Source organism: Schistocerca cancellata, chromosome 2 (assembly GCF_023864275.1).
Source record: "Schistocerca cancellata isolate TAMUIC-IGC-003103 chromosome 2, iqSchCanc2.1, whole genome shotgun sequence".
NCBI lineage: Eukaryota > Metazoa > Arthropoda > Insecta > Orthoptera > Acrididae > Schistocerca > Schistocerca cancellata.
Window position 1 is genome coordinate 33,803,526 of NC_064627.1, and position 16,973 is coordinate 33,820,498.

General features: G+C 41.1%; 1 long non-coding RNA gene across 1 annotated transcript in view; it reads left to right on the forward strand.

The window, feature by feature from the left end:
• The window catches only part of LOC126161315 (uncharacterized), a 64,916-nt gene extending 48,214 nt beyond the window's left edge, over nt 1–16,702 (forward strand). Inside the window, exon 5 of the long non-coding RNA XR_007534893.1 lies at nt 16,554–16,702. This is a non-coding gene — a long non-coding RNA (uncharacterized LOC126161315). The remainder of the gene's footprint in view (nt 1–16,553) is intronic.
• Nucleotides 16,703–16,973: the final 271 nt, after the last annotated feature.

Consider the following 16,973-nt stretch of genomic DNA (forward strand, 5'->3'; position numbering starts at 1 on the left):
ACGGTGCGAGGAGTGGCAACTGCATGGTCTAAGAGAAAGGGACCGTAAGAAAGTAATAAAGGTAAAAGTGCTCGTGAACATCGGGGAGACATCACGAGTGATGTTGTCGGTTCAGTTATGACCCGTAACTTGAGCCCCGTGACACTTCTGTGTGCCTGCCTCCAAAGTGTCTATCATGGTAACACTCCTTCCAGACTGGTGTGGGTGAGAATCGTGCACTGCTGAATCCACGAGATCCGATACATTCCTTTTTCTTGCAAACAATGGTTGGGCATCTCCATTTGTACACAGAGAGCCACATCCTGGTGCACGAGCTCACATAGCTGTGATGTTAAATTCTCCATAGATTCATTACGACCTACTACAAGTGATAGACTGGCAAGATCTGAAATTTTGTCCAAATTGTCAGCGCCCATGTGCCGTACAATCTCTTCTTCCAACTGCACGTACGTGTCCTCCTCTGGAGGCTTCATGAACCCATTACTCATTCTGGCAATCTAATTGTAGCATCATATGACTACAACTTTTTTTTAAAATGTGATGTTATACTTGTTACAGTGAAATGGCTCTTGATGTGACTGGACCCTAGGATTGAGCAGGCAGCATAGAGTGGCAGTGCTTTGAAAGCAACATGATGCAACTGCATCCTTAACCGCATAAACATTGTGGTTGTGGCAGACCAGCCTTCCCCTCGAGGAAGGTAGTGGCTGGCTCAAAGGGTCTGTCACTGTGCAACTTGTCTCGCATCTATTGTGCTGATTTGTTGCTGGCTTAGATGCATTAGCGTGTGCTAAAAATTGTGCTTGAGGTCGGAGCAATCTTTCCGATTCTGTTGTCGCTGATGTTTCTGCACGATTGTACTGACGCACCTGTCAAATATGTCTTCTCAGCTGCTTCAAATTTGCATCTGACAGTGGCGGGGCGTCACTGTTTACATCTTGCAGAATGTCAGTACCTGTATTGTAGATAGCTGGCACTCTTGACTGAGAGATAAGAAATCTGCAGTATTTGTGCAATATACGTGCAAAGTTTGTCATTTGTGTAGGTCATTATTTGTGTGATAGAAATATGCATATACCATATGTAGTAGCACACAGATCTTTTGTGGAACTTGGAATATAGTAACATCTATACCTAGACTGTGGCCAGGTCACTGATCAGGTTCACTCTGATGTCCTTTCTGCAGGTGGTCTTCTCTAATACCAGGTAAAACTCTGTTGTGGGTTCTGTAGCGTGGTGTGGGGATCATTGCACCTCAGCACTGTTTTGTTCTGTCCTGTTGCAGAATGTTAGTATTAGTAGTGTTTCCCCACCAGACCGCTGCATTGATAAAATCTACTTCTCTAATTGTAAGTCCAGCAACATCACCTTAAATATGAATTTTGAGTCTGCACTGCTTCACAAATAAGCAATTTGCTAAATCAAGAAATGCAATAGTGACATGTAAGTGCTTCAAACTGTCAAAAATGGAGTTCTTGTTGACAATAATGTAATACTGAACTCTACAAATATTTGGAAGTCCAGTGGTGTTTACCATGACCACACCTTACTTAAGCCGTTCTTCAAACCTAAGCGGCAAAGGCACGTCACATCTATATGGTTCCACAAATGCCCCTCAATCCCCTGCTTTTCATCAAAATGTGTTAACATATATAAAAATGGCCCCTCATTCAAAACTAGCAAAGGGTCATAAGACAATCACTTTCCAGGTTATTACTGGTGTTTTAACATGTCATCATATTTTATTTTTACAATAATGCCGACGCAGAAAATATATTTGTACAAGTTGGAAACTTTGCCAGCAATCAACGGAAGTGTTATGGCCACAAAGCACATCAAAGAAAAGAGCTGCTTGTTTCTGTGGTTACACTGGATGTGTTGCAACCGCAGCAGGGTTGCATAGGCCACCACCTGTTAGTTGCTTTTCGCCCACCACTTGTGTGCTGGCAGCCGGCCTCACCGTTCCTTCTTGTAACTATTCACATAGCCTGCCCACAGCCTGTCTTCCACCCCCTTCCCCAAACTTAGACAGTACTATGGTCACAGCAATAAGAGCAACATGCAGTGAGCTATTCATAAACATACTTACTAATGTGTTCAGCTTCTTGCAACAAAGGTAAGCTACAGTTTCTGTGCGCGTGTAAGCATTTAATTCGGAGACAATTTTGTCAGAATTGCGTAGAAATATCAGTTGAAGATTTTTCAGGAGTCATCTAATCATTTTGAAAAAATTCAATTGAACTGGATGGCTGTGCGGTGGAATATAACACTGACGAATTGGAAAATATAAACAACATGTAATCTCTTTGGTTTTCTTGGTGTGGCTGATTAATGGTGTGTAACCTTGGTTTTTCACCACCACAAGTGGCATGCACCTAACATGTTTCAATCAGGAGTGATGGAAAAGTGAAGTCCCATGTCTGCACCTCATCACTACAGTGGAATCTCAAAAATATAGCACAATGGTATGCCATCTCTTTCTAAATGTAACTAGGTGAGAAAGTAGCATGTAGGAAGCTTGAGTAGGGTTTCGAAAACAAGGTTTTGTCATTGTAGCACCGTAAAGGTGGTGTGCAACAAACGACAAATGGGCATATCGTATTCGACATGCCTGGGTATGCAAATGATCGGCATTTCAGCGCAGCACACAACGCAGATAGAAATACCACCGTATGCAAGGGCGCAAGTGTGAAAACAAGGTCTTGTCCAGGACACAAGTGTTTCCTGAACACAAAACCAGCATCAAAGATAAACACTGCAGAGGACGACCATCAGTAGCATGAAAAAATGACAACACAGCCAGAGTGAATGAACGTATGTGAGCTGATCAAAAATTTAATGAGAGAATGATTACAAACCAACTGAACATTTATCAGAAAACTGTTCACCTGATATCGACTGAAAACTGAGAATAGGAAAACTTTATGCCAAAATGGTTCACAAAAATCTCGCAAAGCAACAATATGATCAACAGAGGTGGTGTGGATGCTGATCTGTTGGAATAGGTCGAATTGAAACCAAAATCACTAAACAGAGTTGTCATTGGTGATGAAAGTTCGATTTTCCAGAATGATCCCGAGACAAATCGTCAAAGTTCGTAATGGTGTTTGAGGGAATCGATGAAATTCATGCTTACATGTTCGACTCCATGGGTATTGTGCATGAAGAGTAGTTACCTCCAGGACAGTCAGTAAATCAGTGTTACTACAAAGAAATTCTGTAAACACATACAAAACAAGTCTGCTCGCACATTGCTAACAACTTGATCCTGCATCAGAATAATGTACCATCTCATACTGCATTGTCTGTTGAGCAGTGTTTGATGACAAAGTACATTGCAGTGCTAGCACAACCACCATGTTACCCCAACATCACTGTGTGTGATTTTGTCGTTGAGCCTTTTATTATGGCAGGCTTGCTCGTAGCAGTCCGTGCTGAGGCAGCTTTTGTTATGGCTGTATTGCTTGCCAAATGCTGGTGCCTGTATTCCAGCCTATATGAAATGCTTATCTGGGTTTTTGAAAACTATCAAGTGAAAAAAGTTCGAATCTTGCATATCTTACAGTCTGATATCTTCACTTGATAAAGTACTAACATTGTTACTTATTTCAGTTCCAGAATAATTATCCTTGTGAGCACCAAATGCTATGTCTAAGTGGCAACTACAGTGAGATGAAAAACCCTCCTTTTACACAGTAATAATTAACCATAGAAAACTGGTGTTCGGCCAATTACGCATTAGTCAAATAAGTGAGCAGGCGACCACTCCCAGGTTCTTTGACAGTATGATGATGCACTGTCACTGCCCCATGGTTGGAAAGGACACAATGATGCAGAGTACATCTGCAACACTCTAAGGTTGTCCATGAATCACAAGTGATGGCCAGGACACAATAGCAAAGTAACACCGATAAGATACAGAACAGAGATCAACAAGCCAGGGAATAAGTCTCACACAAGTGTCAGTACGAGGTGCATTCAAGTTCTAAGACCTCCAATTTTTTTTCTAATTAACTACTCACCCGAAATCGATGAAACTGGCGTTACTTCTCGACGTAATCGCCCTGCAGACGTACACATTTTTCACAACGCTGACGCCATGATTCCATGGCAGCGGCGAAGGCTTCTTTAGGAGTCTGTTTTGACCACTGGAAAATTGCTGAGGCAATAGCAGCACAGCTGGTGAATGTGTGGCCACGGAGAGTGTCTTTCATTGTTGGAAAAAGCCAAAAGCCACTAGGAGCCAAGTCAGGTGAGTAGGGAGCATGAGGAATCACTTCAAAGTTGTTATCACGAAGAAACTGTTGCGTAACGTTAGCTCGATGAGCGGGTGCGTTGTCTTGGTGAAACAGCACACGCGCAGCCCTTCCCGGATGTTCTTGTTGCAGTGCAGGAAGGAATTTGTTCTTCAAAACATTTTCGTAGGATGCACCTTTTACCGTAGTGCCCTTTGGAATGCAATGGGTAAGGATTACGCCCTTGCTGTCCCAGAACATGGACACCATCATTTTTTCAGCACTGGCGGTTACCCGAGATTTTTTTGGTGACGGTGAATCTGTGTGCTTCCATTGAGCTGACTGGCGCTTTGTTTCTGGATTGAAAAATGGCATCCACGTCTCATCCATTGTCACAACTGACGAAAAGAAAGTCCCATTCATGCTGTCGTTGCGTGTCAACATTGCTTGGCAACATGCCACACGGGCAGCTATGTGGTCGTCTGTCGGCATTCGTCACAACCACCTGGATGACACTTTAGTGTCAATGCCAAATTAACTGAAGCAATTGCGCGACATCACATATTTGTAAAATTGCATTCCCCACTTCTCTGACCAACGAAGCTTCATTTCTTTTCCTCTGGATTCAGTGGCACCTCTAACATAGAATAGCAAGAAAGGCATTAAGCATTTCCAATGGTAAGGTCCATTCATCATCTCTCAATGCACTATGTGCCTCTGTGTGAATTTGTGTGAGAATGAGTTTGTCAGTAAACAAATGCAATCACTTGAGAGCAAATATGATGCATTTTAAATTTTCAAGTTCGTCAGTACTAATATAAAGTATTGAAAATATTTTTTATATAGGTAACCTGTAATGGGGGTTTTCAGTAATTGTCTGCATGGCTCAAGAGGTACTTCACAAGTACTACAAGAGACAGCCATCACCACATAGGCACAATCACAAACCTGGCACCTCTCGGTTCTGAGCAGCAGACAGTTCTCATAAATCCAGACCACATTTTGCTTCCTGTGCCCACATCCATCAGCACGTTATATTCATATGCCAATAGTGTTACCAGCTGCCAAAGAGAATGCTGTCAACCAGTGACTATATTGCTTCCACCTTGTACTGGCCAAATGGCACAAAGGATGTACCTACAACCAGCTCAGTGAAGTTCATAAAATTATGCTTGGCTCATGGTACAGCAAGTCCCATTGAGAAGACAACATTCCAACTTGGCAGTCACTATTTACAGAGAACTAGGACAGTTGGTGTCTGCATAATTACTTTGTCATATTGACAATAGCATGAGACTGACAAGTTATCTAGATAACTTTGTATTATATTTAGGACATAAAGTGCCACACATCACTGTTACCAACAATTAAGTAACATTTATGAGTAAAATGTTCTTGATCATTTATTATTGTGTTGCCCATTTCTACTGTGGTGATGTCCTAACAGGGAAGTTAGTTAATAGGACTAGTGTGCAATGGCCAGTCATTGTTATGGACGTTAGCAGTAAACATAATTTTTTGCTACTGTCTATGTTTGGGCTGAAGGAATATTAACATTGTTATAACATCCCAACACTAAATTGGTGTGATGTTAAATTCTAGCTATGCTTTCATGTTCGAATCTAACCAATACCTTAGCAATCGGAATATATCTCAGGTATGATTTTATTTAAATACTGTTGCTTTTTGCTTCACTCACAGCTATGTAAATTGGGATATTAAGTCCAAATCTAACCACCAACTTGGAAATCAGAACCAATTCCGGAAAAAGAAACTATGGTGCACACCTCTTGATAACATCTTGCTGCAAATCAGAGTTATTGCAGTTTTTATTATCAACAATGGTTCAAAACTTGTTTGTATATTTTCTAAGTCATTACCATAGCTCCTGTTTATCATTGTCATCATAACTATGAACAGTGTTACATACAATATAGTTACTGATAGATTGGTAGTGTTAGGAGAAAAAGCACTAGTAGCATGAGATTCGAGAAAGTTAACTGCGTAATGTTTGTAAACACCATTTGAAAGCTGATGCCTTTCTAGTGTCAGTTAAAGTGTATCGTCTGCCCCCGTCCCCCAAATCTTCCCTCATTAACATTGTTTCAACATGGTGGGATGTTTGTAATCATGGTAACACACAAGTGAGGGCAAATTGTGTCTACAAAAAATTGAAGATCCAATTAAGAATGTGACAAAGAGCAGGAAGACTCTAATTTTGGGAATGTAAAGGTGAAGTTGTACTGTGTGGTACTGGCTCTTTAAGGTCAAATAAGTTTGTCTCGTGATGATCTGCGTGGATACCATTACATCCTACTTCTTTATTTGTAGTTACTTTACAGAGCACTTTCTGACAATTGTTCCAAATCAGTGTCCAACATAATTTATTTGGACTAAATTCTGCAGCCTAGACATACATAGTTAATCGAAGTAATGAATGCTGTTTAAAAATTCAACGTGCTCTGGTTTTAATTACAAAAGAAAATCCAGTTTCAAGGTTGTTGTTTTTATACAATGTGAACAAGTTAATACAGCCCACCAAAGACACCTTAGCCACTGTTAATATGTCCTCTTCAATTATTGTATTGTATTGTATTGAGAGATGTAAATACCTGTCAACAACCTTGAAATTGTGCTATGAAGATAATTATGTTTTTACTTTGTTGTAATGAAGAATTATCACGCACGTAATAAACATTTCATAATAAGGCATGAGTAGAATAGTTAATTTCATGTGCCTTCTCTGATTTTGTCTGTTGGCCATGATCTTCCATGTAAAAGTGTAGTGCTTGTCCATTGCTCGACATACTTAGATTTCCATAATAAACATCTATATAATTTTAAAATATTGTTTGTAGTATTAAATTGTTACAGCTGGTGTTTTTACAACTGATACAGAAGAGGTCTTGTTAATGAATTATTAGCACAATGGGATTGTGCATGTGTTCTGATCCAGTATGATGATTGCTGAGATACAATGTGCAAATCTGGATGGCACTGAAGGTTGGGAGACAAGTTTTCATTGGATGGGTGTGGGTCTGGTGCATGTGGTAGTAATTCATGATTATAGTCCGTGAGACGAGTGATTGGTACTGACAGTTCCGGCGGGCAGACGGCGCTGTTGCCGAACGTGGCTCACAGCACATGGCACCCTGTCTGCTACACGCATTCTCTAGCAGCAGAAATAAAAGCGAGACAAAATACAAGTTGTATTGGTACGCGTGAATTTATTTAAAGTTGATGCTTGAAATATATTAACTCGAAAACTGATAAGAGCTATTTAGTACAAGTATCTAAGATGCTGAAACATAATAAAGTTATTTGTTAAACTTCACAACTGAAATGATAACTATTTTCGCAAGTTGTTGAACATTAGCAGTTTTGGTTTCTATTGTTAAGTATTAGCATTATTAATTTGTTCTACTACAAGCTACAGAATAATTGGTCAGTGTATTAAGAATTATAATCTGAAGAAAGTACTCACAATATGATGATCTGGTTGTAGATCGATAGCAAACTCCCTCCTTACATTCCTGAATACGTTGTAGTTACTGTAATGGAAAAACACCGCTCACATCACCGTCAGAATCTGATTTGACATTGTCTTCCTCAGCACTACTCGAACTATCACTGCTCTCTCCCAGATGTATAATTAAATTTTCGGTTTTGGCCACCTCTCTGATGGCACTTGCAGTGCTGTTTACAATTTTAGCCCACGTCTCGCTTGTCACTTTATTGATAGCTGCTGGAAGGAGGCGCGTAATGGGGCCCTTTAGGGATATGGCAGCAAGGGAGGGGAAGAAAACCAAAGTGCACTCCGTGTGCATACCGGGGGGAGTCATTCCAGATGTGGAAAGGGTCTTTCCGGATGCCATGAACGGTACAGGGTGCACCCATCTGCAGGTGGTTGCTCATGTCGGCACCAATGATGTGTGTCGCTATGGATCGGAGGAAATCCTCTCTGGCTTCCGGCGGCTATCTGATTTGGTGAAGACTGCCAGTCTCGCTAGCGGGATGAAAGCAGAGCTCACCATCTGCAGCATCGTCGACAGGACTGACTGCGGACCTTTGGTACAGAGCCGAGTGGAGGGTCTGAATCAGAGGCTGAGACGGTTCTGCGACCGTGTGGGCTGCAGATTCCTCGACTTGCGCCATAGGGTGGTGGGGTTTCGGGTTCCGCTGGATAGGTCAGGAGTCCACTACACGCAACAAGCGGCTACACGGGTAGCAGGGGTTGTGTGGCGTGGGGTGGGCGGTTTTTTAGGTTAGATGGCCTCGGGCAAGTGCAGAAAGGGCAACAGCCTCAACGGGTGCGGGGCAAAGTCAGGACATGCGGGGACCAAGCAGCAATCGGTATTGTAATTGTAAACTGTCGAAGCTGCGTTGGTAAAGTACCGGAACTTCAAGCGCTGATAGAAAGCACCGAAGCTGAAATCGTTATAGGTACAGAAAGCTGGCTGAAGCCAGAGATAAATTCTGCTGAAATTTTTACAAAGGCACAGACGGTGTTTAGAAAGGATAGATTGCATGCAACCAGTGGTGGAGTGTTCGTCGCTGTTAGTAGTAGAATCCTGTAGAAGTGGATAGTTCCTGTGAATTATTATGGGTGGAGGTTACACTCAACAACCAAGCTAGGTTAATAATTGGCTCCTTTTACCGACCCCCCCCCCGACTCAGCAGCATTAGTGGCAGAACAACTGAGAGAAAATTTGGAAAACATTTCACATAAATTTTCTCAGCATGTTATGGTCTTAGGTGGAGATTTCAATTTACCAGATATAGACTGGGACACTCAGATGTTTAGGACGGGTGGTAGGGACAGAGCACGAGTGACATTATACTGAGTGCACTATCCGAAAATTACCTCGAGCAATTAAACAGAGAACCGACTCGTGGAGATAACATCTTGGACCTACTGATAACAAACAGACCCGAACTTTTCGACTCTGTAAGTGCAGAACAGGGAATCAGTGATCATAAGGCCGTTGCAGCATCCCTGAATATGGAAGTTAATAGGAATATAAAAAAAGGGAGGAAGGTTTATCTGTTTAGCAAGAGTAATAGAAGGCAGATTTCAGACTACCTAACAGATCAAAATGAAAATTTCTGTTCCGACACTGACAATGTTGAGTGTTTATGGAAAAAGTTCAAGGCAATCGTAAAATGTGTTTTAGACAGGTACGTGCCAAGTAAAACTGTGAGGGACGGGAAAAACCCACCGTGGTACAACAACAGAGTTAGGAAACTACTGCGAAAGCAAAGAGAGCTTCACTCCAAGTTTAAACGCAGCCAAAACCTCTCAGACAAACAGAAGCTAAACAATGTCAAAGTTAGCGTAAGGAGGGCTATGCGTGAAGCGTTCAGTGAATTCGAAAGTAAAATACTAGGTACCGACTTGACAGAAAATCCTAGGAAGTTCTGGTCTTACGTTAAATCAGTAAGTGGCTCGAAACATCATGTCCAGACACTCCGGGATGATGATGGCATTGAAACAGAGGATGACAAGCGTAAAGCTGAAATACTAAACACCTTTTTCCAAAGCTGTTTCACAGAGGAAGACCGCACTGCAGTTCCTTCTCTAAATCCTCGCACCAACGAAAAAATGGCTGACATCGAAATAAGTGTCCAAGGAATAGAAAAGCAACTGGAATCACTCAACAGAGGAAAGTCCACTGGACCTGACGGGATACGAATTCGATTCTACAGAGTACGCGAAAGAACTTGCCCCCCTTCTAACAGCCGTGTACCGCAAGTCTCTAGAGGAACAGAAGGTTCCAAACGATTGGAAAAGAGCACAGGTAGTCCCAGTCTTCAAGAAAAGTCATCGAGCAGATGCGCAAAACTATAGACCTATATCTCTGACGTCGATCTGTTGTACAATTTTAGAACATGTGTTTTGCTCGAGTACCATGTCGTTTTTGGAAACTCAGAATCTACTATGTAGGAATCAACATGGATTCCGGAAACAGCGATCGTGTGAAACCCAACTCGCTTTATTTGTTCATGAGACCCAGAAAATATTAGATACAGGCTCCCAGGTAGATGCTATTTTTCTTGACTTCCGGAAGGCGTTTGATACAGTTCCGCACTGTCGCCTGATAAACAAAGTAAGAGCCTACAGAATATCAGACCAGCTGTGTGGCTGGATTGAAGAGTTTTTAGCAAACAGAACACAGCATGTTGTTATCAACGGAGAGACGTCTACAGACATTAAAGTAACCTCTGGCGTGCCACAGGGGAGTGTTATGGGACCATTGCTTTTCACAATATATATAAATGACCTAGTAGATTGTGTCGAAAGTTCCATGCGGCTTTTCGCGGATGATGCTGTAGTATACAGAGAAGTTGCAGCATTAGAAAATTGTAGCGAAATGCAGGAAGATCTGCAGCGGATAGGCACTTGGTGCAGGGAGTGGCAACTGACCCTTAACATAGACAAATGTAATGTATTGCGAATACATAGAAAGAAGGATCCTTTATTGTATGATTATATGATAGCGGAACAAACACTGGTAGCGGTTACTTCTGTAAAATATCTGGGAGTATGTGTGCGGAACGATTTGAAGTGGAATGATCATATAAAATTAATTGTTGGTAAGGCGGGTACCAGGTTGAGATTCATTGGGAGAGTCCTTAGAAAATGTAGTCCATCAACAAAGGAGGTGGCTTATAAAACACTCGTTCGACCTATACTTGAGTATTGCTCATCAGTGTGGGATCCGTACCAGATCGGGTTGACGGAGGAGATAGAGAAGAGCGGCGCGTTTCGTCACAGTGTTATTTGGTAACCGTGATAGCATTACGGAGATGTTTAACAAACTCAAGTGGCAGACTCTGCAAGAGAGGCACTCTGCATCGCGGTGTAGCTTGCTCGCCAGGTTTCGAGAGGGTGCGTTTCTGGATGAGGTATCGAATATATTGCTTCCCCCTACTTGTACCTCCCAAGGAGATCACGAATGTAAAATTAGAGAGATTAGAGCGCGCACAGAGGCTTTCAGACAGTCGTTCTTCCCGCGAACCATACGCGACTGGAACAGGAAAGGGAGATAATGACAGTGGCACGTAAAGTGCCCTCCGCCACACACCGTTGGGTGGCTTGCGGAGTATAAATGTAGATGTAGATGTAGAGTTTCCACTTCAGAGATCGTGAATTTTTTATGTTTGCAGCAATGTAATTTTTTATCTGCGCCCACACTCCTTCAATTGCATTGAAGTGACAGTGGTATGGAGGAAGCCGAACTATTTCGTGCCCGTGCCTTTTAGCAATCTCGTCAGTTACATATGTTGGAAATTGGGGTTTCTTTTGTGCCACAATTTCGAGCAGTTTTGCCTTCCTTAAATCTTCTCTGAAATCTTCTTCTCGCCGTTTCAACCACTGAATGATATCGTCTTTTTTTGTCGCCAAGGTTGGTGCCTTATTGTGAACAACGGAATGATAAGGCGCATTGTCCATAACAATCACTGATGGACTTGTCAGATTCGTCATAAGCGATGTCTCGAACCATTCTTGAAATACTACACTGTTCATTTCTTCATGGTAATCTCCCGTCTTTTTTGATCGAAACATTTTCAAGCAGTTTGGCACAAAACCTTTCGATGTTCCTGCATGTAAGACAATAATACGCCCTCCTTTGCCAACAGGCACTGCCATTGTCCCCTCGGGCGTTCCATCATTCCAGCCTCTACGTAAAGAATGGCTGGCATTGACCCAAGTTTCATCTAACCACACTATACTTTCGAATTCCACACCCATGATCCTGCGCAGAAATCTGCACCGCCATGCAACTACATCTGTCCTTTTCCATTAATATTTTGCGTCCATTAAACAGTGAATAGCTGAAGCCTATGTCTTTCAATACTGTACGCAATGAAAATTTGCTCCCTTTAAGAAGATCGTCTTTCTGAAGCGACACCAGTAATTTAGATAGAGTGGGATGTTCCCTTCTCTTGTAATAGCTGTATATATGACAACGAATAGCGTCTTTCTGAAAATCGTCCAAAGCTGTCACCTGCTTATTTCTCGGTCGCTTCTTTCCTGGTGTGTGCAGCTTCATTGTGCACTCTCGTCACAATCTACACTATACTGTTCTTTCCCTATCTTTACAACAGTGTTCTCACTTATTTTCAATGCTGCTGCAGTTCTCTTCACAACCTGAACAACAGGAATTAAGGGCCCACCTTTGTCCTTTTCTTTCTCAAAGTAATCCCTCACAGAGCACACAAATTCACGGGCCTGGGTGTGTAGCACACTTTTCTTCCTCCGTTTCACTTCTTGTGTTGGACTGGTACTATCCGCCGCTGGCCGAAGTGGCCAAGCAGTTAAAGGCGCTGCAGTCTGGAACCGCACGACCACTATGGTCGCAGGTTCGAATCCTGCCTCGGGCATGGATGTGTGTGATGTCCTTAGGTTAGTTAGGTTTAAGTAGTTCTAAGTTCTAGGGGACTTATGACCACAGCAGTTGAGTCCCATAGTGCTCAGAGCCATTTGAACCATACTACCCGCCACACTAGACATTGTTTACAATGAAACATAAACAAAGAAACACTAAAAACAACAAAAACGAAATAAACTGCGATTTCAACTTCAGACGAACTAAGTTTCATAAGCGCGCATGACCGGGTTTCAGAGCGGCAACGTGGCCCTTGCTACCCACTCAAAGTCAGGCCATCATTGGCTGCCTGCCTGCGGTCGCTAGGCAACAGAAAGATGCTACCGAGCTGTCAATACCAAAGACTCGTCTCCCAGACTATAGATTCACACTCATCCTATGAGAATTGTCAACATTGTCTTTTACTTGAGTGAATTGTACATGCCTTTCCAATTTGGTCCTTACATTTTTCTCTGCAACATTTCTAGCATTGTTAACTAGTAAAATAATCACAATTTGAAACTGCAGTTGTAAGTGCTTGAACATTAATTCCATCGCTTCAACATTTCAAGTTTTACAGAGAAAGACAAAAAAATGGCACATGCTATTGTGGAATGAGATTCCTTCGTCCTGCAAAATAGCAATAAGAGATTGGATGACACGGTGTAGTTGAATTTTTTATCTTCTATCTTGCTTGGCTTAATGCTGTTGAAGTTTTTTACTTTATTCCTACACACTAATTTCCTCAAATCCTATCCTCTCTTTGCTAAATGTAAGGGTTCTTGTTCTGAAAAATAGTGTGTGTTTTGTAGCTTATGCGATTGTTCATGTGGTTCATGTTGCTATGCCTTGAAAGCTGCTGCGTAGTAGCCAAAGAATATCACATATGCTCTTGTGAAAATTGTTGGCTTTCATTTCAAGCAAATATTAATTAGATCTGTACATACAATAATGCTACTTTTTGGTTGTATTAGTAATATTGAAATACCTTAACAGTAATTTTTTTGCAGCATTTTTATCGACCTTGCAACTTTGAAGTGATAGAGGTGTTAGTGATGAAGCTATGTATTTGTTCCATGGGTAGTTTGCATGATTATGTGGCGTGAGTGTGTGTGACAATATCTATACATGGTATATATGTATGGCTTCATTCTGGCTATTTATGTGGCACTAAATAGCACAGTGACTTGTATGTAGTAATCATTGCCATACTAAATCTTGTAGTTACTCATTGACAAGTTAAATATTTAACAACAAAGTGCACATAAATTTTTACTGTACACCACATACTACCAGTATTTTACTAAATATTCCTATATGGAGTCAGAATTGCCCAGGAGAAATAATTTTAGATTATTGGTGAGATTGATAATCCGCTTAAGTTGCAAATGATAATTTTTTTACTTCATGATTAGTTGAAGAGACCTGAAGCTCAATCATTGGGCATTGCATTAACATTACAGGTAAAACCTTGGTTAACAGCTACTTGCTCACATGGTTTAAGCCATGGGTGTGGGATGGGTGGGCCAGTTAATTGCAAAACCTGCAAGTCATGGCTATGCGACATTAGGAACAGCAATTGAAAACGCTATGCTGAAGGGAGACACACACCTTAGATCAAAATCAGAAATACAAAGATGCACGTGTATGTGCTGCAGCAGTGAGAGGGAGCACCTTCTTTACCAGTGCACAAGGATCTAAATGGTGAGGCCTATTGGCTTACCAGCTGGATGTGGTGGCCCAGGTGATTGACATACGAACTGGTGTGAATGATGAAAAGAAAACCACAAGAATTTTGAGTACAGGACTGTCTACTTATATTAATATCAAGACCCAGACAATAAAAATGAGGCAAATAATGGATTAGATATCATTATTGTTCTTCGTTGCTTGTCCAAGATACTGTATCGTATACGGCTACATGTTGAACTGCTTCAGAACCACAGGCAGCTTTAGTAGTGAGTAATGGGTAATTCCCATTTTTCTTCTAGTGTTGCATGTGTGCTATGCTTCAAATTATGATGGGTTCTTTATAGGGAGAGAGTAGTTTTCCATTAATGATAAAGTAAAAAGTAACAAGAAATTGTCTATTTTTACAAACTGTTGTGTAACTTGAAATTTTACTCATTCTCTTGTAAAAATTTGAAGGCAGCAGTTTCCTATTATTACTAACTGATAGTTATTTAATGATGAAATTGAATCTTGACTATTTTCTCATAACACTTATTTCGTGTCTAACCATAAAATGACCACTCCTTTCCCACGTAAGAACTGAAGCTGACCTCAAACTACACTACAGATTAGGTTGTCATCAGAACCATCATTTCAGAAAATAGTATTGAACAAACATTGAAATATACATTCTCAGTGTTCTGTTGTACCACCAGAATCATGCTTGTGTGAAGTCACATGTGCTCCTCTATGACTGATCAAAGAAGCGCATTTAGGCATTTATACTTATACTTTTCTCCAACAAAGACATGCAGTTTTACATGCCACGTTGTCCAAATGCTTATGTGCTTGAAGAGGCCCTTACAGGGAGGTGGACAAAAATACGAAAACGTTGCGAGAAATGCTTCCTTGGCTGTAGATGCAGATGTTAGCCAAGCCTGCAGTTGGTGCTGTTGTATTTAACCATGAACTGCACCTGTGCAATTCCATCAATAGGTTGAAAATGCCAGTCATGGTCAGAACAGTGTTCTGTGTAGCGAGTGCATTATGCCGGAGCTAAGTGAATGTGGACGTTGGCAAAGTGTGGGTGCTCATTTGGCGGGTCCTTCCATAACAAAGGGTGTGCCCCATTGTTTCTCTGCAGAGTTGCATTACTTCCAAGGATTATCTGATCATTTTGGCTGTCAGGTCCATCCTTGGGTACCATATTTGTTTCCCCATGTGGTGCTGTGCTCAAAGACTACATGACCCCTGTTCACACAGCTTCCATTGTTCAACATTGGTGTTGGGAACACCAGGATGATTTCCAGAATGAAATTTTCACTCTGCAGCGGAGTGTGCGCTGATATGAAACTTCCTGGCAGATTAAAACTGTGCACACAGTTTTAATCTGCCAGGAAGTTTCACCAGGATGATTTGTCACATCTCCCTCGGCCACAAGTCACCAGATGTCAATAAAATGAGCCTACAATACCAAGGTTGGGAAGAACAGTGCATGATTGCTATCTACCTCCCTCACCCTTATCTGAACAACTTGCTACTATTTTGCAGGAAGAATTATGAGATTCCCTTGAAAATCATATTGGACCTGCACTTACGCATTTCAAAACAACTGGATGCTGTTTTAAATGCCTACAGTTTTCCTACACCAAATTAGGCATGCTAATATATTGTGCATTGGTGTTTACACTTTTTTCTCCACACCCTGCACAAGATGACTGGATGAGAACCACTTACTATTGTTACTGATCACTTCTGTGCAGTCAAAACTTCTTCCTCTGAAGATTATACCATAAGGCTTTTAATGATGAGTGGAAATATGTGAAATGGTGATTTGCTTATTTGCCAAATTAGAAACTATGCAAAGAGCAAAACATGCAGAACATAGTTATATAAGAAACTTGGGAACACGTTTCTTCTAATTTTTAAAACGCTGGTTTGGTATTTGGGAAGCAGGCTTTAAACACCTGCCTGGCCACACAGATTTAGATTTTTCAGTGGTTTCTTTAAACCCTTAAGTCAAATGCTGGGATAGTTCCTTTGCAAAACCAGACGATTTTCTTCTTTGTACGTTTTGTTTCTTAATGAAGTTCCATTTTCCTTCCTTTTATAACATGCACTGATAGAATTAGTTACTGTTTTTTTTTTTTTAGTCAATAAGTGTAATTTGTAATATTCTACAGGTCTAAGCTGATAAAATTTGTAATCTAAGAAAATATTCCAATGCAAGTATAATTTGTGGCCAATGGATGATTATTTGGATACATTTATGTTACAGTTATCATTTGCTTTGGCAGTAGCAGAGATCACTCTGAAATTTTAGCACAGAGATTTACACTGGGGTAATGTGTTAATAAAGAAGACATCAGAAAAGCATATTACTTTCAAATTAAGTGGAAAGGAATTTTCAGTTCCAGCAAATGGAATAAAGGTATGAAAGACTCAATATTTTATAAATAGTGCAATGGTAAATGTGTAAATCTGAGAATGTCTTAAATGAGTTTCAATGAGTGGTTGGAATTTTAGTGATTACAATTTCTTTAAGTGGTACTAAATGGTAGGGAATGTATGCCAGTGTTAGCATGTTGAAGGTTTAAAGTACTAGCACTACATGGTGTGGTAACATCTTGACCCTCAAAGGTTGGTGTGCTGTTGTTGAATTGCATGTTTCTGTCAACCCCTTAGCCCTGACTTCCAC